Source organism: Urocampus carinirostris, chromosome 1 (genome assembly GCF_059441175.1).
Source record: "Urocampus carinirostris isolate Australia breed hairy pipefish chromosome 1, RoL_Ucar_1.0, whole genome shotgun sequence".
Classification (NCBI taxonomy): Eukaryota; Metazoa; Chordata; class Actinopteri; order Syngnathiformes; family Syngnathidae; genus Urocampus; species Urocampus carinirostris.
The window spans coordinates 37622521-37644754 of NC_142349.1; the positions used below are offsets into that span (position 1 = coordinate 37622521).

The 22234-nt window shown below is 38.4% G+C and overlaps 1 protein-coding gene, 1 long non-coding RNA gene and 1 pseudogene across 8 annotated transcripts in view; 2 read left to right on the forward strand and 1 right to left on the reverse strand.

Annotated features, from left to right (window-relative positions):
* dpp6b (dipeptidyl-peptidase 6b) overlaps positions 1–22234 on the reverse strand; it is a 697001-nt gene that overhangs the window by 633075 nt on the left and 41692 nt on the right. The window lies entirely within an intron of this gene.
* On the forward strand, positions 341–22139 carry LOC148374561 (uncharacterized). Of its 3 annotated transcripts, none has more exons than XR_015850705.1 (5): positions 341–583; positions 8756–9005; positions 14048–14196; positions 15405–15619; positions 21267–22139. It is a non-coding gene; the product is annotated as an uncharacterized LOC148374561 (long non-coding RNA). The 3 variants fall into 3 exon arrangements; XR_015850707.1 differs by lacking the exon at positions 341–583 and adding an exon at positions 763–824; XR_015850706.1 differs by lacking the exon at positions 341–583 and adding an exon at positions 832–984.
* LOC148374562 (U2 spliceosomal RNA) lies at positions 1105–1325 on the forward strand (annotated as a pseudogene).

Genomic DNA, 22234 nt, shown 5'->3' on the forward strand with positions numbered 1-22234 from the left:
AATTCGGACTATAAGTCGCAACCTTTTCCCCACGCTTTCAACACTACGGCTTATGCACTAATTTATGCATTTTTTCTTATGCTCGCCAGGGGCGCCCGAGCAATAAAGATAAGAATAGAACACATGGGATACAGACGCTCCCCTACTTACGAACATTCGTCTTACGAAAAACGGTATGTACAAATTTTTTTCAGGATGACGAAAAATACTGTTAGTTAGATTTTGTATCGTGTGCACCTTTATCCGCCGAGAGGAAAGTGCTGTAGTGCTTCTTTCCACGGCGTGGCGCTGTGAGAGGTCACCCAGCATCCACCCCGAAGAAGAACTCTACTTCCTGGTTCGTGTGCAATCACAACAACGTGTACTGTATGGCTGATGTGCTAAAAACTTTTAAAACGTTTTTATTGTTTAATATCTAGGGCATCCATTCAATATGGTTGGTGTAAACTTAAAGAAGAAGCGAGCCGTTCCTTTTGATATGAAAGTGGAATAAGAAAACTTGATGCGGTTGAGAAAATGGTTGGATCGCTTTTTTTTGTCCACTTTTTACCCCAGAGGAGGAAGTTGGCTAACTCTTCCAAATGTAAGTTAAACTTAACTTTATTTATCTTTATCTTTATAGTCAAGTCAAGTGATGTTTATTTGTGACGCCCTTAATCACAAGGAGTCTCAAAGGGCTTTACAGACCACAGAATGTCAACGCCTAATGTGTAGCTTTGTTTTTCAGTACTATGCTTTATCATTCAGCCTGCTTTGTAACGTTATGTAACCGCGCTATACGTGTCCCACCAAAGATCCACATTCACGCTGGACTGGATGATGAGGTAGAGTATGTTATTTTATTAAATGTTTATTTTTCCGTTTAAAAACAATACAAGTTACTTCTACAAGCCTTAAACATACTTCTATAACCTTAAACATACATTCCATCCAAAATATAGCACTGGAGCAATTCAATTTACGAACGATTGTCCGGAACCGCTCGTAAGTAAGGCATTGTCTGTATACAGTATGTGTTGAGAAGGCCACAAATTTAATGTAATTTTGTGCTTTGTACATGAATAAAACTACTCGCAATGATCGCAGCAATGCTTTAGGGCTAGGACCTTAGCTTGGCCTTTTGGCTGAGAGTAAGTGTCCCGGCTCCTAGGCTTTGTAGCGTATTATGAACTGACCGATAACGGATAATGGATAATGAATAACGAAGATAGAACAATAACCCTTAAAAACCCCAAAACCCCACCATGAGATGGAATAAGAGCTTGCTCTGTCCACTCCACGCATCGGCCCGGTATTGCAGTACCTCCGGGAACGGTGCATTTGCAATGATCGCAAGGCTTTAAGGCTAGGACCTTAGCTTGGCCTTTTGGCTGAGAGTAAGAGTCCCGGCTCCTAGGCATTGTAGCGTATTATGAACTGACCGATAACGGATAATGGATAATGAATAAAGAAGATAGAACAATAACCCTTAAAAAAATCCCCCTGCCCCCCACCATGAACAAACCCTCATCATGGAAAAGTTGTCAATCAAAAAGGGGGTACTAATTACTATATTGGGAATTATATTACGAGTCTGTTTATTTGTAAGGTGGCACAGCGGCTGGGTAGTTATCAGGCAGCCCTATATAGCGGAGGTTTTCTTCCACATTCCAAACATCTAGTGAGGATAAGCAGTGCAGAAAATTGACGGATGAATAATTATGTTCAAATGTAACTCATTTGGCGAAAAAAAAAGATTACAAGGAGCAACGTCCAACGAAGCAAAAATGTTTAGGGAAAACTCCTATTCATGTGTCGACATTATCGTGTGTTTTGAAGTAAATATTTTACACGGTTGGATGCTATGGATTGTCCTTGATGTAACGAAGCCGTCTTTGTGGACATTCAAAGACGTTGAAGACAGCCCAGGGGATGTAGTCATGAGCTACCTCGTCTTTATAGTGTTTGGGTATTTTGCTGCAGACTGATTGTGATGATTCTCTGATGAGTATATTTTGAAATCGTACTGATACGTATTTGTTGATCAAAAGTCCACCTGCGGGCCCGTTGGGACGTTAAGGGGTTAAGATACCTTATATTATTAAGTTTTTCTGTGTACCGTCTTTCTTTATAAATATCTCATGTTTAAATATGGGGACATGAGGCTTATAGTCAGGTGCAGCTAATGTATGTAAAAAAAAAAAAATCCGTCAAAAATGTACTGGGGGCGGGTTATAAACAGGTGCGTTCCATAGTCCGAACTTTCAAAACAGTAAAAAGAATTCACTTAAAGTTGTGTGTAACCACCTTTTAGAATAACTGACAAAGATTGTTTAATCCCTTTTTCCTGATGGTATGATCTAATGATCTGTATGTTTTGCTTAAAAAAGGCGAGACGAGTTTAGAACAGAATAAACTCGGCTCTTTAATTTAATTGATCAACAAAGTATTGGTGGAAATGATTTATTTACCACTCAGATTTTGCTGCAATTGCGAGGATAATTTTACGAATACAACAACCAAAAGTCAGCATACTTGACTATAAATTCTGTGCTCACGTTTGACCTATTGATCTTGTTGTTCCTGTGTAAGCCAACCCCATGTGCTTTTGATCATTTGGTTCTTTTGTTGTCGTTGTTGTGCGTACATCAGGTTGGTTGGTTTTTATGTTATACTGACATGTTTCATGCTGTAATAATATTGTGCAAGAGTTTTTGTTCGTATCCCTCATGACCAACAACCCACCTCACCACAATCCCCTAAAAAATTGCAAACACAAATTGACTTATTTTATAGTTGTAAATGCAGCTTGGCTATGAGTATTTACGGAAGGGAGAATATCTCAATGGGGAGAAATTCAGCCTCATTGTATTTTTATTTGGTTGTACTATGCCTAACCCTTCTTAAACATTGCTGGCGAAGGAGGAAAGGTTAGCAACCCAAGGACGCTTTAAGGACAAGTTAGCAACCAGAGGACGCTTTAAGTCAATATCTGATTAAGTGGTAGAGTAGTGCTCCACGTTGTTAAGACAGTTTTGTCACAAAATGTTGTTAATAATGCGTTGCAATACTCTTTATAGAGAAAATATATTGTGTTTCGGGAACGCGTTTATTTTGCGATGCGTTAGTCCCAACACTGAAAATGAGTCATGTAGAAGTGTGGATCCGACACATAGCAGAGCTCGTTTCGTTATCAGTTTCCATCCAACCAGGCAGGAAGTGGTCATTTGCAATCACTTATTATAAATGGGCACACCCACAACGCTGCACACACGTGTTGCTCGGCGGCCATTTCCGAAAACGTCTTGGACTTTTGTCACCAATCAGTGGGTTGCTGATTTTTTGTTGTTCCTGCAGCTGCACTGCAGGGGGCAAGAGAGGAGGGAGCAGGGGGAGCCCCCGGCTCATTCGGCGGAACTGCCGCTCTAAATCACCTCACATAAAAGGTTAGAGGAGACATCAGATACTTAAAAGTCTAAATGCGTCTCCATTTGGTGGAAAGTAATGTAGGGAAGATTTTTGGGATGTTTTGACTCACAGCCTCACTTCTATTTTGATCCATAATTGCAAAAGTACATTAACCACAGTAAATCTCAGCAAAAGTATTGGCCTTCTGAGAACATTTTGTCATATTGCCAAATTTCAGACTTCAAATAGCTATAGAAATTAAAATCCGAATCAACAACATGTGAGACACATTCCTATAGGTGAACAAAATTATTTCAACATTTTATGTTATATTTACAATGAAAAAAGTTGAAAAGTAAGTGTTGCAAAAATATCGGCCCTATGTTCTCTAAGCTTAGCCCACTGACTCAAAGTTTCACTTTTCTCATTGCTCATTTATTATGCTCGCATGCCATCTAGCGACCAGCATTATAAAACTGCCCTTCATGTTGAGAATAAACCCTTGCTGGAAGAATACCATAAAAAGGACCATTTGGCGTTTTCAAGAAGTCACATGGGAGACACAAATAACATGTGGAACAATGTGCTCGGGTCAGATGAGACAAAAATTTAACTTTTTGGGCTGAATGCAAATTGTTACGTTTGGAGTAAGAGTAACACTGCACATCACCCTGAAAACACCACCCCTACTGTCAAACATGGTTGTGGCAACACTATTTTCTGAGGTTGCTTTTCTTTAACAGGGACAAGAAATATGAATTCTGGCAGAAAAGCTATTGGAGTTTGCAAGAGAATGGGGAGCAGGTTCACATTTTACAACAACCCTAAACATAAATTGACTCAAAGGGCTCCAACATTTTGGGCAGAATGGGAACGAATACTTTTGCAATACACTGTATTTTGTAGATTTGACAAATGTGCTCCTCCTGCTTTTTTCATTTGGATCTTCTTTGCCCTTCTAACTCAAAAACTGAGCTCACGCCCAAGATATCACTGCAATATAAAAATCTCAGCTTGAATTCACAGTAAATAATTAGAACCATTTTTCATGGCTTTCTTAGTAAAGATTACAGCCATATATTGTGAAAGAAAAAAATAAAGGAAAAAAAAAAAACGAACAGTATTTTGATTTTGTTTCTTACAGCGTGTTTTGTTTTGCCGTTGAATAATGTATTATGTATGAATAATGCGCAAATCTTTTGTCAACTTCAAGTTTCTCTAAAAGCCATCATTTCAACAAAAAATCCAAAAAATGGACAAAAGATCCAAAAGGCAGGGGAAGATGCTTCCTATAGCCAACAAAGTTAGACTTCTAAACCTGTTCAACTTACTCCGGAGCCACATGCGGCTATTTGACGCTCCCTTATTGGCTGACTTTTTTAAATAATGTTTGATAATGGAAAAATATGTTTTTTGTAAATGGGCAAACAGGACACATTATTTATGTTTTCTAATCAAGTTAGATAGTCAAGTCATGTTTATGTCACCCTTTATCATAAAGAGTCTTAAAGGGCTGCACAGACCACAGATTATTGCAAACTACAGACTATTCTTACACCATCGCCTGATCTAAAACCTACATGAGGGCAAGCAAAAACCAAAACCTCAACATGAGGTTAATGAAGAGAAACCTTGAGAAGGGACCGCACATGAGGTAATAAATATAGATACAGTATGTGTTTCCTTCCTTATAGGACTTATTCTAGACTTTTAATTTTTTATTGCTTCAAACATGGTCTTTTTTTAGGTCCAATACTGTGTGGCTATAATAAATATGTGTAAGTTCCTGAGGAGTTGTGCAAGTATCAGCATTTACGGTGGCAGTTGTATGACAATTACGCATACGCATTATTCTCATGAATGTTGTAGATGACACCATCCATAACAAAAAATATTTATGTTTTGCTCATTGGATTCACATTTCTTTGAACAAAAAATATTTTTGGATAAGTTTTTGGGAATTAATCATTTTTTATCACCCTCCCCAAAAAATCACAAAGGAGACGTTTTTTTCCGTTATATTGCCCGTATTCACCTAACCGTAAGTTGTGGTCACAGTTCCATGTGCAATGCTCCTGTTATCTTAACCCTAGTGGTATCAGAAAATATAAATAATGCATCACACACATTTTACAGAAATCAAACAAGCATTTAACGTGTGATAAGTAAGTTCTTTTTGAATATTGCTTTCCTTACAACAACTCAAAATGTTCAGTAGCATCAGAGGTACACTGTATTTATACACATCACGTTTTTAATTTGTCTTTGTACTATTTTGCCTTGTATTGACGGTAAAGCAGCATGGCGGCGCAGTGGTTAGCTCGTGTGCAGCACAGTTCTGTGGTAATAAGATCAAACCTCCTGTATGGAGTTTGCATGTTCTCCCCGTGCTTGCGTGGGTTTCCTCCGGGCACCCCGGTTTCCTCCCACATTCTAAAAACATGCATGTCAGATAAATTGTTCCCTAGGTGTGAATGAGCGAGCGAATTGTCTGTCCCTGTGTGCCCTGCAACTGGCTGGCAACCAGTTCAGGGTGTCCCCTGCCCACGGCCCGTAGATAGCTGGGATGGGCTCCAGCACCCCCGCGACCCTACTGAGGATGGGCGGTGCAGATAATGGATGGATGGATTGACAATAAAAGCAGTACTGTGCTATAACCAAAACTAACTATGCTCGATATATATGTATTAAAAAACTGAATTGAAAAATTTCCTAGCACAGAATTAAAGCCTTGAAAAGGTCAAACAGTTATAACAACAGAATATGTTTTATCCAAGCCTATTTTTGGTAATGTCCGTTTTTGTGTATAATACCCCTAAACATACACGGTTCTGCAATAATTGTAAATTTTTCACTTTCGACAACTCAAAATGTTCAGTGGCATTAGAACTATCCATGCAAACAATTGAGTTTCTTGTTTTCAGTTTTGCTGCAAGGGTATTGATGTGAAAAAGTTGTCCACTGTTATAATGTGATTTTCCTTGGCGTCATTGTTTACCAGCACCACACGCACCTTCTTTGTGTTCACGCTTGACATCTACAAGCTCATCAGTATAGACCTCAAGCTTCAATGTGTAGGAGGATCGAGCGACATAGAGGGCCCACATATTTATACCATACTTTGGGGACTTTGACGGCACATACTGTTAGCACACGTCACTTACCAAGTTGAACATTTTCTGCTGCTGGAATATCCAGCAGCTTCTCAAATCTGATGTCAGCAGCAGTTTGTTTGGATGGTGACCGCTGTGGTCAAAGCAGATTATCATTGAAACGGAGCATATGGTTGATCTCCATAAACCTCCAATGAGTCATTATGTCGGGGACCGTCGGACGCCCAATCTTGACGGCCCACAAGGTACTCGTCACTTCATGCTTGAACCGGTACATTCTAGACATGATCAGCAGCTTGTTATGTGCCACATATCTTGTGGCGTGAGGGGAGACCAGTTTTTTATTATTCGGTGTCCTCATAAACAAATAACGCAAAACGTCCTCTCTGGGCTGCTGATCCTAACTACTGCATAAAAGGAAGGGCCATGCGTGGGAACTCGTGCAGGGATGTAATGTCCCGCCAGTTTGTTTGTCGGATGCCACATCACAATTTTTTTCTTTTTGAACTCCATACTGTATGATCAAGGTTGCCTGATGGATCCTCGTCCCCCCCGACCTTATCACCTGAGGCTCCCTCCTCATCTTCACGATTGGAGCTGTCCTCCTTGTTTTTGTCAGCATCAGGTTGATATTTGGGCGAAAACTCCCCCAACGACCCATGTTCTGACGTTTCAGAAACGGAAATATGTCGGTGTTGGTTGCCAAAAGTGCTCAAAGGGCTTCTTACTTGGTGAAAACTTTTCTTTGCTATTTCTGGACTCTCTACTGTCCAACAATCTTTGGTGGTTGCTCGAATCTCAAGTACTACTACTACCCAACCATGACCAATCACGGGCTAAAAAAATTCGACACGGGGTGGAACAATCACATTTGAGATCCGAAAACGTATTACATTCATGTTTTAAAATCTGGGCCAATATCTATGCAGAACTACCATTTGAAGTAAAGACGCTTACATGCACGCTTATTGTGCAAACGTACAAAGTTCCAAGGATAACATTCAATGCATTCAAAAATCTGATCTATAATAGGAGTCTATGCTACAAAAATTGGAGTTTATTTATGTTTCGGTATCAAAGTTATTATCTTATTGCTGCAGTACTGTTTTAGACACCCCATGGGCATGTCCGCTCTCTGGTGTATTTTTTATCATTTGTCTTTGATTTAAAATTAAAATATTCCAAATTCACAAAAAATGTAAACAATGTAGCATGAAGGTTAAAGGGACACTGTGTAATATTTGACAACCAGATATCACTGTTTGTGTAGTGCAACCGAAAACAAGTGCTACAAAGCACAAGGTACAATACAAACTATGGAGACTTAGATTGACCAAACCACATTTTTCTTCTAATGTTTTTGCTCAGTTTTAGACAAGGTCTTTGGTTTTGGGGGAACACGTAGCAGCAAGTTGGCTAAAAATATGTCAGCTCCCTTTAAGTGAGGCATGTTATGTAAAATAAAAGCAAATTTCTTCACCTATGAGTACTTTAAAAACACTCGTTTTATGATAGCTCATAACTATCAACATTGTTTCTATTTATTGAATGAAATATCTTTTTCTTTTTACGAGTACGAGATGCTAAATAATACACACTGTCCCTTGAAGGAGAAATATCCTGTAATTCGAATGTCTTTCACAATAAATTAAATGTGTTAAGCAATTACATTTCCCCTTTCATTTAATCGTATTGCCTTTTCTTATTTAATGAAAATCATTTTGCTGGAACGGGTTTTTACCAGAGAGAAATATGCGGTTCACTATAACCCAACCTCTCCCAATCTAAGCAATGTTCATTATTTAAATAAATATTTTGGGGTATTTTCCCACTAGGTAGTGCTTATTAATATAAGTAAAAATCAAGCAAACTTGAGAGGTATTTTGGCTGTGATTCAGACAATAAAGTTCCAAAGAAGAGAAATAAAATCAATGACGAGGCACTCGTAAAATTGTTCATTAAGAACAGCTCGAGCTTAGACGGGGCTCGTATTAAAGAAAGGAGAGAGGTAGCCTTTAGTCAGCGCTCTGCACTTCAACCCATTTGCAAATCCATCTCCTGCACGTTAGCCTTGTAAGGTTTATGAGTGTTTTGAATGAAGCAAAATACATTTCAATACACATTCCGAATATGCCGGGAAGCGTATTGAACATGGAATTAATAGCAAACACTGTACGATATATTCCATTAGCAGGACGTGATCTTTAATTAGTTAACATAATTAATAATTCAGGACTATTTTACTCTTCTGGAAGAGCGGCAGAGCAGAAAAGCAGAACGGCGTGATTAAAAGAAAACGAGGGAGAGCGAAGTGAATGAACACGGCTTCATTCACCCGAGACTGAAAAGGTTTTCATCATCAAGCAACTGCTCGTCGCCAAGGACTTTGAAAAAGACCTCGGCGTCGAGAGTGCAGTGGTTGTAATTACTCCTGCTCTATCTCATCATTGCCTTAATGGCACACGTCGCACATGACAACCATCAACGCCAACGGATAGAGCTACGGTAGGGAACAGAGTGTCTTCTACTACTGATTCTCTAGCTGCTTTGCCTAAAACAATGTTGTGAAAGTCAAAGATGATTTAAAACAAATAAAACTGTAGAATATTTTGTCAATAAAGTGCATCAAGTAAAATATTGTTAAGAAATATAAAAGACAAAATTCTGTTACGAGCCTTCACCCTGAAAATGCTGGTCTACTCCTGATACCAAGAGCCAAGAAGAGATCCGCAGTTTCAAAAGCATTCTCCATTCGGGCCCTGGTGCTATGGAATGCTCTCCCCGCTGGGATTCTATCTGCAACCTCAGTGGAACTGTTTAAATCTAAGCTTGAAACACAATTATATCTGTAGCTTATGAATGACCAATGTTTCACGTTGACAATATCTGTGTATTTGTTAATGATACATCCATTGCAACCTGGTCCTCCTTTTGATTTGATTTTTTGGTATATTGGACTTTAATTGTTTTACATATATTTTTTAAATTGTATTGTCTGTTAGGGGGGTTTGTGAAGGGGGATTATATCATGTGTGGTTCCTTCTCAAGGTTTCTTCATTTTCTCATGCTTTTCCTTACTCTCATGTAGGTTTTAGATCAGGGGATAGTGTAATAACTGTCTGTAGTTTGCAATAGTCTGTGGTCTGTGCCGCCCTTTAAGACTCCTTGTGATTAAGGGCTATACAAACAAACATCACTTGACTTGACTTGACCGCTGGAGTTAGGATCTGTCTAGGAATCGGCGAGGACTGTATTGGACAAGTATTAGAAGCAATACCATGTCATATTTCAAGGTATTGGCTATGCATGACAAGATATTATGAACCTGTTGGAGGGAGGATTGGAGAGTGACGTATTGCTTGTCCCTGCGTTTTTTTGTTCCTGCTTGTTTTGTGTAGCATACTCCTCTGCATAGAGAAACAACTTTCAACAATAGAGGAACATGTTCAAAGTAAGAAAAGACCTGCTACAAATACATTAGGAAGTGCATTATTACCTTTGGTGCCAACCAACGACACAAAGCAAAAATGAAAAAAATAAATAAAATTGTGATTTCATAACAAGAATAGCAATTACCTTTTGTTCATCATACAACGTCACTACTTGAATCAATAGAGTTCATAAGTAGAGGTTCCACTCTACTTGTACGTGCATCATAAACAAGCTATCAAAGGCTGCATTCATGACACAGACACAAGCCAGGAAGTGGTGGCTGCAGGTAAAAAAACCCCTAATTCTGTCCAGTTTCTATAACTATTCAGTTGAGAGAAAGATTTGTAAATGATCAGTATCTATCACTACACACAGTCACTGTTATTTACATAGCTGTGTCCTATTGTGTCCTATCATCTGTTCTTTATCAGGCTTTGATAAAGACACCCCTGATGACTTTGGAAGAACTTTATATATATATATATATATATATATATATATATATATATATATATATATATATATATATATATATATATATATATATATATATATATATATATATATATATATATATGGATGTATCATTAACAAATACACAGATATTGTCAACGTGAAAAATAGGTCATTCATAAGCTACAGATATAAGTGTGTTTCAAGCTTTGATTTAAACAGTTCCACTGAGGTTGCAGATAGAATCTCAGAGGGCAGAACATTCCACAGCACCAGGGCCCGAATGGAGAATGCTTTTGAAACTGCGGATCTCTTCTTGGCTCTTGGTATCAGGAGTAGACCAGCATTTTCAGGGTGAAGGCTCGTAACAGAATTTTGTCTTTTATATTTCTTAACAACATTTTACTTGATGCACTTTATTGACAAAATATTCTACAGTTTTATCCATTTTTAAATATTTGTTTCAGGTGAGAGAAAATGGTATCAAGGCATCAACAGTATCGGTCCAATGGCGGCTGTTGATAACTATTATCAGTCACTGCACTTCATGCAGTAAGATCTGACGGTTGCTCATTAATTAGGATTATTTAAAATTAATTTTATTGTTATATCATAATAATTATATATTATATTATTATAAGCTCCCCAGTATAGTAAAGAACTAAGGAATTCAAAAGATCATTCCAGTATATGACTGTAATCTTCAAGTTGGCTCCACATGCAGGTAGCAAAGCATGAAATATGCATCGGTTTCGACATACGACTGACGCAGGGCTTACAGAACTGCATCGCCATCCCTGAGAAACTGATGCAGCGCTGACAGAGCACAAGTCAGATAGTGCGCTCACTATCTTCATTCCGGCCTAATCCACTCCTTCCAACCTCACCAACTCCGATAAGAATGTTTTTGTTGAGATATGCCAAGCTACGTGCTTCTGTTCAGACCATTTCAATACCAAATTGATTGCAAATGAAAATTATAATACTAAAACTGAAATAATTTTAAATGTAAACATGCCACAAAATATTTTTTCAAAACAATTTGTTTCATACCCTACAACATGGCTGTCAGGAATTAACATTAGCATTCATTATGCAGCTCTTAACATATCCAAGCAGAACAAAATCAAACATGATTCAGTCTAGATATGCAACCACTAGTCAACTGATTGACTGCTAATCAATAATAACATTGCATATGATGTATTTATAATATTAATAGACTTTTTATTTAAATAAGAGGGAACAAATTCTGTATATCCTCCAAATTTACACTTGTAGACAATACATATTTATTCTTTTCTACAATAGAGGTAGGATTTTCATTAAACAAAATAAAAGGTGCTGATGCTGACTTCATCGATTACGTTCGGATCAATTATTTTCCCCAAAATGTTCAAGGAACAGAGAGTAATATTTGAACACTAGATGTTGCTGCATTGTGTATTGCAACCGAACACGAGTGTTTAAAAGGACAAGGAAAAATACAAACTAGGGAGACTTAAAATGGCCAGATTGCATAATTTAAAAAAAAACTTCATAAATGCCATTTTTACCACTAGAGGGCTGTAAAAAATACACACTGTCCCTTTATGCAAAGTTCTGCAATCAGATGTTGGTATTATTCAAAAATTGTTCATGTTAACGTCTGAATTAAAAAAACATTTTGGGGGTTTCATAATTTGAAGTGATCATTTTGAAGCCCAAATATTTTTGCTTGTCACTTGGTAAAATAATTACTTATTTTTCACCTGTTTTTTGCCACATCACAGGACAAAATAGTAACTCATATTATAAACAATTTATTTTCAAATTTTATTTTGAACCTGATTTTTAGATGGATTGCGGCTGAATTGAACTTCCTCATTCCCTTGTAAAATTATTTTATATTGGTGTCATAAATACAGCAACCTTGTCACTTAGATTTGTTTGTTGACTTTAAATGAGCTTTATGGAATTTAGAAGTTTTTTACTAGCCGCGCCATCTTCTGTCTCGTGACATTATCTGCCAGCTTGTTCATGATGCAAGTACACGCATTTATCAAAAGCGCTCGGATAAACTTTCATTTTTCTTGGGGGTTTGGTTGGTGTTTGGACCTCATCTTAGTTTCTCGACTGTCATGCTACACTAACTAAATAGAAACAATAAAAAGCCAAAGATGATATTACTCTACAGCACTCCCCCTACCCCCATTCCTCCTAGCTAAATGTGTTAACGCCCTAAACAGCGTTGCTGAAAGTAAGATAAAAACAATGAAATGAAATGAAATGATCTGCATTTATATAGCGCTTTTCAAGTCAATGACTTCCCAAAGCGCTTTACATTGTGCTTCACATTTCCCAATAGCGGCCGTGATCTGTGCAGCCATGTAAGGCGCTAACCTGCTTATTGGGGGTAATTGGGGGTTCAATGTCTTACCCAAGGACACTTCGACATGTAACACGGACAAGCCGGGATTCGAACTGGGATCCCTTAATCCTAAAACGATCGCTCTACCTCCTGAGCTACTGCCGCCCCCACAATTTAAGTCAAGTCATGTTTATTTGAAATGGACCTTAGTCACAAGAAGTCTCAAAGGGCTGTACAGTCTAGTACAGACTACACACTATTATTACACCATCCCCTAATCTAAAACATACCTGAGGGCAAGGAAAAACTCGAAAGCTCGACATGAGGAAAATGGGCCGCACATGAGGTAATCCCCCTTTCTGGATGACCAGGCTGCAATAGATGTTGCAAGGGCATCAACAGATACCTCAAACGATCCAGTTCATCTTTAAGCTCGTTTTACTTGCTGAACCTTTTCTACTTAAGGCCCGGTCACACAGCCTTTCACGGGCGTATCGCAGCTGAATCACGGCCAGAAGTTTCTGCCCGTGAAGCAGACGCGGTGGAAAATGTGCAAAATTGGCTAAACCCGCCCTTTACCCGTGGTATGCCCGCGAAACAGACGCCGGCGACTGTTCCGCGTCCTTATCGCGGGTAACCGCGTTTGACCGTGCTTACACGCGGTACACACGCTAATGCACGTGATAAAACCGCGATACAGGCGCAGAACAAACGTGCTATGACCATGCTCCACCCGCGATTACTCGCTAAAATTTTGCGTCCTAGCCACGTGAAACCACGTCTTGGCCGCGGCCGTAGCACGTCCTAGCACGTTCGTACCGCGTCTTTACCTCGTGTGTACCACGTGTGCCGCCCGCGGTTACCCGTGGTCTAAAGTTTTGAGCAGCGCAAAACTTTTTCGCGCGGCCAACCGTGTGTGAATTTCTTAGCGCGTGTAAAGCACGGCTGTATCTCGTCTGTATCGCAATCTCAAAGCGTCTAACAGCGTCTGCTTCACGGGCAGAAATTTCTGGCCGTGATTCAGCCTCGATACGCCCGTGAAAGGCTGTGTGACCGGGCCTTTACAGACGCTTCCCTACTTACAACCATTTAACTTAGATGAAACGGTAGACACGAAAAAAAATTCGGGATGTCGAAAAATATCCAGACATTGCTGTAAATTAGATTTTATATTGTGTGCATCTTTTTCCACCCTAAAACAGAAATCCGGCTTCTACTTCCTAGTTTGTGTGTTATTACGTGCACTGTATCTGCAGCGCGCTAATAACTTTGACATTTTTATTGTTTAATATCTCGTGCATCCATTCAATAGGGCTGGTGTAAAGTGTAAAGAAGAGGCGAGCCGTTTCTTATGAAACGAAAGTGGAATAAGAAAGCCTTATGCGGTTGAGAAAATAGTCCGAACGCTTTTTTTCAGCCACTTTTTACCACGGAGGACATCTTGAAGCGCATCTTCCAAAAGTAAGTTAAACTCAACTTTATTTATCTTTATAGAGCATATTATTTTATGAAAGGGGCGGCAGTGGCTCAGGAGGTAGAGCGCTCGTCTTGGGATCAAGGGATCCTAGTTCGAATCCCGCCTCGTCCGTGTTACATGTCGAAGTGTCCTTGGGTAAGACACTGAACCCCTAATACCCCCAATAAGCAGGTTAGCGCCTTACATGGCTGCAAGGCCGCTATTGGGAAATGTGGAGCACATTGTAAAGCGCTTTGGGAAGTCATTGACTTGAAAAGCGCTATATAAATGCAGATCATTTCATTTCATTTCAAATGTTTATTTTTTTGTACAAAACAATACCGGTTACTTACACAATCCTTACACATACTTATACAAACCTTAAACATACAAAATATATCAGTAAAGCAAATTAGGAACAAATTCAACAGACGAATGATCGTCCGGAACCTCGTTCGTAAGTAGGGCAGCGTCTGTACTTGGAGGCTCTAAATTGACTGCTTCTCAAAACCTTTTTTAAAATCACTTTGTTAGTAAGGTTGGTTTTTTTTTCAGTAATCTGAATTTCAAAATTAAATGTGGTACAAATAAGCTCCTATGATTTGACCAAACACTAATGTAGAAAATTCAGCCAAACTGTTAAAAATATTTTATAAAATGTTTGGGATCATCACTTGGTGGGTTTATCAAATATGCATCCATCTAAAAAAAGCTAACAAAGCATGATGGGAATGATGAGGCACTCTGCGCAATATAGTGCAGACACTGCTTAACCACAATTTTAAGTAAAGTGCATTAAGGAATTTCTTCATCCTTACCCGGGTCTGTATTTTTCTCTCATCTGACCGCAAGAGTCAAGTAAGGTAATGAGGAGAAAAAGTTCAGAAAATCTAATATTTACTTACGATCACAGCGGGAAATTAAACAAGTTAAGCAAGGAAAGGCTGCTATAAACCCAATTTAATCGCACGCAGTGGCTTTTTACGATGTTTGAGAGATGGCTTAACGACGGACAATGATGCTGGTTTTACAACTCTTACTAAATATTGGCTGTAAATTTAACTGCTTATTATTTCACCAGGACTCCAGATCCAAGCAACATCATCAGTGACAGTTTGACAGTTTGGCATTGCGTTGCATTGTTATTGGTCAATCAGGCTGACATCGAAAGCAATCACAGTTGATGACATGCATTTAAAAACTCACCTTCCAGATTTTCTCAACTCGGGACAACTTTCGGGCGTTCATTTTCGCGGAGTGGGCGAGCACAACCAGACGAAGGGGAGAAAGAACGAGTGATGAGGATGCTTTGAGACCAAGCGAGCGAGGGTGAGAGAGAGAGATGCTGAATAACAAGCCGGTCGTAAAGAAGACACACCTCTGTCCAGAGTGGAAATAATCCCTGGGCCATGAACCTCGTACAATACGGTAAAGTGAGCCAAATAGCGCTTTGCTAGAGTGCCAACAGCTCAAATGTCACACAGCTATAAGCAGAGAACAAACTTTGCTAAAAAAAAATAAGATAATAATATTTCAGTCGAAAAAATAAATAAACCCAATGCTCAAGCTTGAGGTAACAACCACATACACGACTGCTGTAGAAAACAGGTAAAGTGTTATTGGTTTTAACATGTGCCGTGGGCAGATTTGATGTGAAAATGATTTGCTTCTACTTCATCTGCGTGTTCGTTTGCATTTGGGTTGTAGGATGGGAAAAACAAGAACTGGAGATGGGTAGTTCCGTTGAGAATTTTAATCCAAATATTCTGGGAACAAATGAGGTACAGAGCAAAACTGTTTGATTCACAAGTATGCACACAAACATGGCTGACAATCACTTTTATGCACAGAGGGTTGACTATGAGGAAAACAAAACTACATGTAGAGCAGTTAGAGAGAAAGTCCCTTCTTCTAAACCAGTTCTGGCAGGGACTGATAAGACTTTAAGCTGTCCATTAACTTAATAAATCACTTGAAACAATGTAGAAACTGAATAACAACCGAATGGATGCATATATCAAGAATCCAAATAATGACATCAAGAGGTTAAGTAATTACATTCAAAAATATCAATAATGATGATGTGAACTAATTAGAAGCCTATTTAGCCCCGTCAGATCTCTGAATGGGTAAATAATGCTTCTTAACACACATTTTATATTGAAAAAAATATTTAAAAAGAAAAAAATCATCGCATAAGTGTAATTTTTCTCTTTTCAAGATATTTCTCATTTTTTGCACTTTTTATGGGTGAAATGTGAATATTATTACTTAAAAATAAGAGATATTATCTGATCCAGTTTAAAAATTGCTGGATTTGATAATTTAGCTAATTCAAAGGATGATTTTATTTTCTTATCGTAAAGAATATCTTCAAAAAAAGAACAAATAGACTTAAAATAAGCAAAATTTTCTGATAATAGGGGGAAGATTTTTTCCCCCAGTGTTAATCAATCAATCGTAATCAACATTGACAATTTTGGTAAAGTGGGAGCCAAAGCATTATATTGTCAGAAATTCTGTTGGATTGGCATCCTTTATAATACCAAATTATAGAAAGATGTTCTCAAGTCATAAAAAAATTCTGTTCAATATGTCAAGACAAAATAAACTGATTAAAATCAGCATTGATACAATTTAACATTCATTACTTGTGCAAAAATAAATTAGCGACTCAAAGCTTCTGCATAATTCGAATTAAAGTACAATTCAGAAGACATTACTGTTTGATAATGTGCAATTCAAATACAAATCTTAAATTGCTGATTAATTTGATTACAGACGCTCCCTTACTTATGAACATTCGAGTTGCGTACAACGGTACATACGAACATTTTTTTCGGGATGTCGAAAAATATCTAGACTTTGCTGTAAGTTAGATTTTGTATTGTGTGCACATTTTTCCGAGTAGAGGACAGTGCTGTAGTGCTTTTTTTCACCGCGTGAAGCTGTGAGAGGTCACCCAGCATCCACCCTGAAAAAGTAATCCGGCTTCTACTTCCTGGTTTGTGTGTTTACACACTGCACTGTATCTCTAGCACGCTAAGAACTTTGACACTTTTATTGTTTAATATCTCGTGCAACCATTCAATATGGTTGGTGTAAAGCTTAAAGAAGAGGCGAGCCGTTTCTTTTGAAATGAAAGTGGAATAAGAAAGCTTAATGCGGTTGAGAAAATGGTTGAATCGCTTTTTTCAGTCCACTTTTTACCACGGAGGAGGAAGTCGCCTAACTTTTCCAAAAGTAAGTTAAACTTAACTTTATTTATCTTTATCTTTATAGTCAAGTCAAGTCATGTTTATTTGTGACGCCCTTAATCACAAGGAGTCTCAGAGGGCTTCACAGATCACAGAATGTCAACGCCTAATGTGTAGCTTAGTTTTTCAGTACCATGCTGTATCATTCAGCCTGCTTTGTAACGTGATAGAGCAAATTATTTCATTAAATGTTTATTTTTCCGTTTAGAAACAATACAAGTTACTTCTACAAGCCTTAAACATACTTATATAAACCTTAAATATAAATTCCATCCAAAATGTAGCACTGGAGTAACTTACAAACAAATTCAACTTACGAGCGATTGTCCGGAACCGTTCGTAAGTAGGGCAGTGTCTGTAATTGATTTTATTATTTTCCCAGCCCAAAGGCTTTTCCTACGTGTCTTCGGTCTTAATATTCTCAGTGCTGCTGCAAAAGACAACTTTATGTTTGGCAGTCTGCTGAGTTGTTAATCAAAACCTCGCTCCACCTTAAAAAGGGTTAGAAGTAATATCATACTAGATCGTCAAAGCTATAGAACTAACTAAAATCGAACGACTGCTTTTGTCAAAGAAGTGAGCATAAAAAGAAGCAGACAGGCTAATGGTTCAACACAGTGGCTTTAAAAGGTTGAATGCAAATACCACAGTCAGCCGCAAAGCAGTTACCCGCACCGTTAGCTCCATCTTGCCACTGTTCAGCAAAGCTCGGCAGTCCAGTCGTGACTGAGGCACCACAAATGTTCCATTACAGCCCACCATGGTGTTTTTTCACCAAGCAACGATTCACCCTTAACACATTCAGTGTCTTCATCAAAAAAACCCTACCACACACACACACACACACACACACACACACACACACACACACACACACACACACACACACACACACACACACACACACACACGATAACACACAAACACTCCCCTACAGGGCTCCAATCCACTCAAGTGTCAATTGGTAAAATGGATGACGGCAAAGGTGAAGTAAACACCCCGTAAAAGGAGTCACATTCTACTGCGCCTCTGAGGCGTCACTGGGCTTAAATGTGACTGTGACGAGCTTTTGTCACTTGTCAGTTGTTAAATGAAGGTGGAAAATTTGCTCCCAGCTCCAAAGTAAATCACTTCACATTTTTTCTACTGTGTCATCAATGTCTGCAGATGACTTTGAAGGGAACTTTATATGGAAAATGAATTTATGAAAGTTTGTACCGAAACCTATTGCCCACCCATTCAGTGAATTTAAGAATCAAGAAAATTGAGTTTTTCAAAAATATTAAAGAGGGCTGAATTTGATTGCAATTTCTATTTTACCTTCTCTCAATGTGTAAAGAAAGGATACTCCACAGGGCATTTACAATATCCCTACATCATCAATGTGCTCTGGATGTACCACACTGCTTTTAGCAAGCCCGGAAGAAATCCATGTGGTTCTGTCGTCTATACGCTTATGTTGAGCAGTTTAATGCCCACCTGTTCGATTTAGCTGTATAACTAAACATAAAAAGAGAATTGCAAATACATACATTTATATGTAAAACTTTGCTAACCTAATCTCATGCTGAATGTAATGGAGAAATCCATTCAAACAGGAACAGAACATTATCATTTATTTTGGCTGTGTTTCTTCAAATGAGGAGTATTCACATTTACGTGTTATTGAAGGAAATACACACAGCTAAGAACACAGCAATCGAAGGAAATCTTCCCAATCCGTGAAAAACAAGTGATTTAAATGAACAGTACAGCGAATTTAGTGATTAAACCATACTAGGGTTTGACACCTTTTTAATGGCCAAAATCAAGCACTACTCAAGGACTTTTGAGCCAAGTTTCCAATTTTTCAAGCACCATTACAAGAAAAATCCTGTGTTAATCAGGTATTTTGCATAGCCACAATTATATCTGCAATTATCAAGACATTTGATTTTTAGATCTCGGGTAAATCACGAATATATTTGTTGCCTAGATGGTAAGGCGCCCGCTTTGAGACTGGGAGGTCGGTGGTTCGCGCCCCGGCCGAGTCATTCCTAAGACTTAAAAAGTGGTCGGCGGCGCCCTCTGTTGGCTGCGGCTGCATCGGCTCGCTACAACGGGTCAGGTGCAATCGACATTTCGTTCTGTGTACATTGTTACACAGAATGACAATACAAGGAAATTATTATTATTATTATTATTATTACATACGTGTTTGGTAAAAATAACAAGAAGGCTTTTCTAGTATAATATACCACTGGAAACACAGACTTATTTTTTTGCATGGCCCATATTTAATGTCCATAATTGATTTGTCATGCTTGCACAAATACAATTCCATAGTGCCGTGTTTAGGTGTAGCATGCACTGGTCCTCTTGAACGCGACCTGTAGGGGCAGTGAAGCTTCACATGACAATGCCATACAAACTAATGTAAGCTGCTGTTAATCACGAGAGAAGAAATAATGCATTGGTAAAGCGAATCCACCAGAGAGCAATGCCAACATTATCATCAGGCAAACTTGTTGAGAAACAATGCAACAATTCCAAGCATTTACAAGCACTCCAGTCAAAATTAAATTACTTTACAACCCTTGAAGACAAAACATTGAAATTCAAGCATTTTAAAGATTTTCAAGCACCTGTTTTAACACTGCATAGAAAACATACGAGCACAAACACTGTTGCAATAGACCAAAATGTGACTAAACAACCATTGATATTTTAAAATGTATTTATTCTATTTTATCATCCCACGCTGTATTTCACTTCCGTAATAACTAAATTCCTCACTGTTTTTCCAAAGACATTAAGGTTTAGTTTGAAGATTTAAAATATCGTCCCCACTCAGTTTTACACAATAATATAACACAAGATTTATCTTAAAATATGACAAAGTAATGAAGCGCTTTAGTTAAATAATACATAAAATTGCAGTAAATTTCATTTTCAAATTATATTTAGAAGGCCATGTTATACTTGACAAAAAATAATGATGTTCACAGAGTTCAAAGCCTTCTTTTCAGAGAAGCTACAACTTAAGTGAGGCCTAATTTGTCCTAAGTGGATGAGTCACCTTGCGACTAATTTGGGCAGCCATTAGAGGAAATAATCCATTTGACGATAAGGATAGTGTATATACTTGCAAATGGCCGAGTTTCATCCTAATTACTGAGTTATCTAATTGGCTTGCAGCCCAGGACTGATGACTACAAGAACATCTATCTATCCATTTTCGATTGTGCTTGTACTTAAAGTTATGGCTGAACTCAGTTAATTTTGGACTCAATTATTTGAGGCTGTTTTTTTGTGGAACTGTCCTGCTGTGTCATTGGCAGTTATTTTGTAATCATACAAACGGGAAATGGGCAACAATAAGGAATGTATGATGGCACATTTCTTCAGACCCATATCGATAACCACATCCGAAGTAGTCATCTATATCAATATCACATGCCAATCCCATTAGTGCCTAAAATCCCACTTTTTTTGCAGATTTCATCTTAATGTTGAATTGAATAACACTGTAGAAACATCAATTTAACACAATGAAAGGTAGTCTGTGTAAAGCTTATGTAGCAGTGTAAATTATATAGCCATTAATATAGCCATTAGTAGCTAAACCCCTGGTAACAAAACTGAGTACACTCTAAGGCAAAAGATCCTGTAATTCAATATTTTGTGTGGCTAATATGATTTTGCAGGAAATCGGACTCTAAAACTCTCATTCACTAGTACAATGAGCACCCCAAAAAAAAAGTAAAGATTTGTAAGAGAAGTAAAAAATTGGTAAAATTTCTGAAAACATTCCAGAAGTTGTTTTTGTCCTATTACAGAGCCACAGAGAAGAGCATTCTGTCGTCACAGTGTGGTAAGAAGGGCAGCAGACAGAAAAAAACAGAGATCGTCATCATTGCAGCCCAGAAACTCATTGGCTGCTTTCTGCCGTTTCAGAAGGTCAATGCCAGCTTGCGATACCACAGCATGGCCAACAACATTACAAAGCATTCACTTTACCCTGGCTACCACCTCTTAGACCTGCTGCCCTCTGGTATGCACTACAGGTCCCTACTGTAAAAAATATATATATTCAATATGTATAGAAAAATGGTTATTCATATCTTATTTTTTTGAATTGGTCTGGAAATATGTTGCTAATAAATGCAATTGTACTGTTTTTTATTGCACTGTTGGTCTAATGCATTTGGGATTTAGGACAGACTCCAAGCACTATCTTGTAAATATTGATGCCAATTTATCCTCACATTCTTTTTATTTTATTTTTCTCCTTGAAGTATTTATTGTATGTTTACCCTGGAGTGCCAGTGCTGGTTGTGAACAATGTTCACTATGTTGTTATCAATGACAATAAGGCAATTCTGAGTCTATATGCCAGTGCTTTCAGTTGTGTTTTAGTCCACCGGAAAATGTGTCAATGCACATCACTGCATGTTTGTGTTGGAAGTTCCCTGAGGGACAGGTATGGACTTTGTTTCTCCATTTCTGACAGTGTAATGACATTCTAATCCGCCACTTCCTACCGAGCTTCAGACAGACAACATCTGTTGACAGCTGTCGACTAACTTGGCGAATAAGCAGCTCAAGGAGTTGGCGTCGTTTTAACAGGTCAGCGTCAAAACTGAATCCAGTGAGGCTGAGGCGAACAAAGTTGGCTGAGAGAGTCAGAGACATTCCAGCAAACTGCAAAAAAAAAAAAAAATCGCCAATTCTACGAGATACTCACCCACCAATTGGTAGCAGGCCAACATCAATCATCACTCTTGAGCTTTGCCTTGCTTGACGG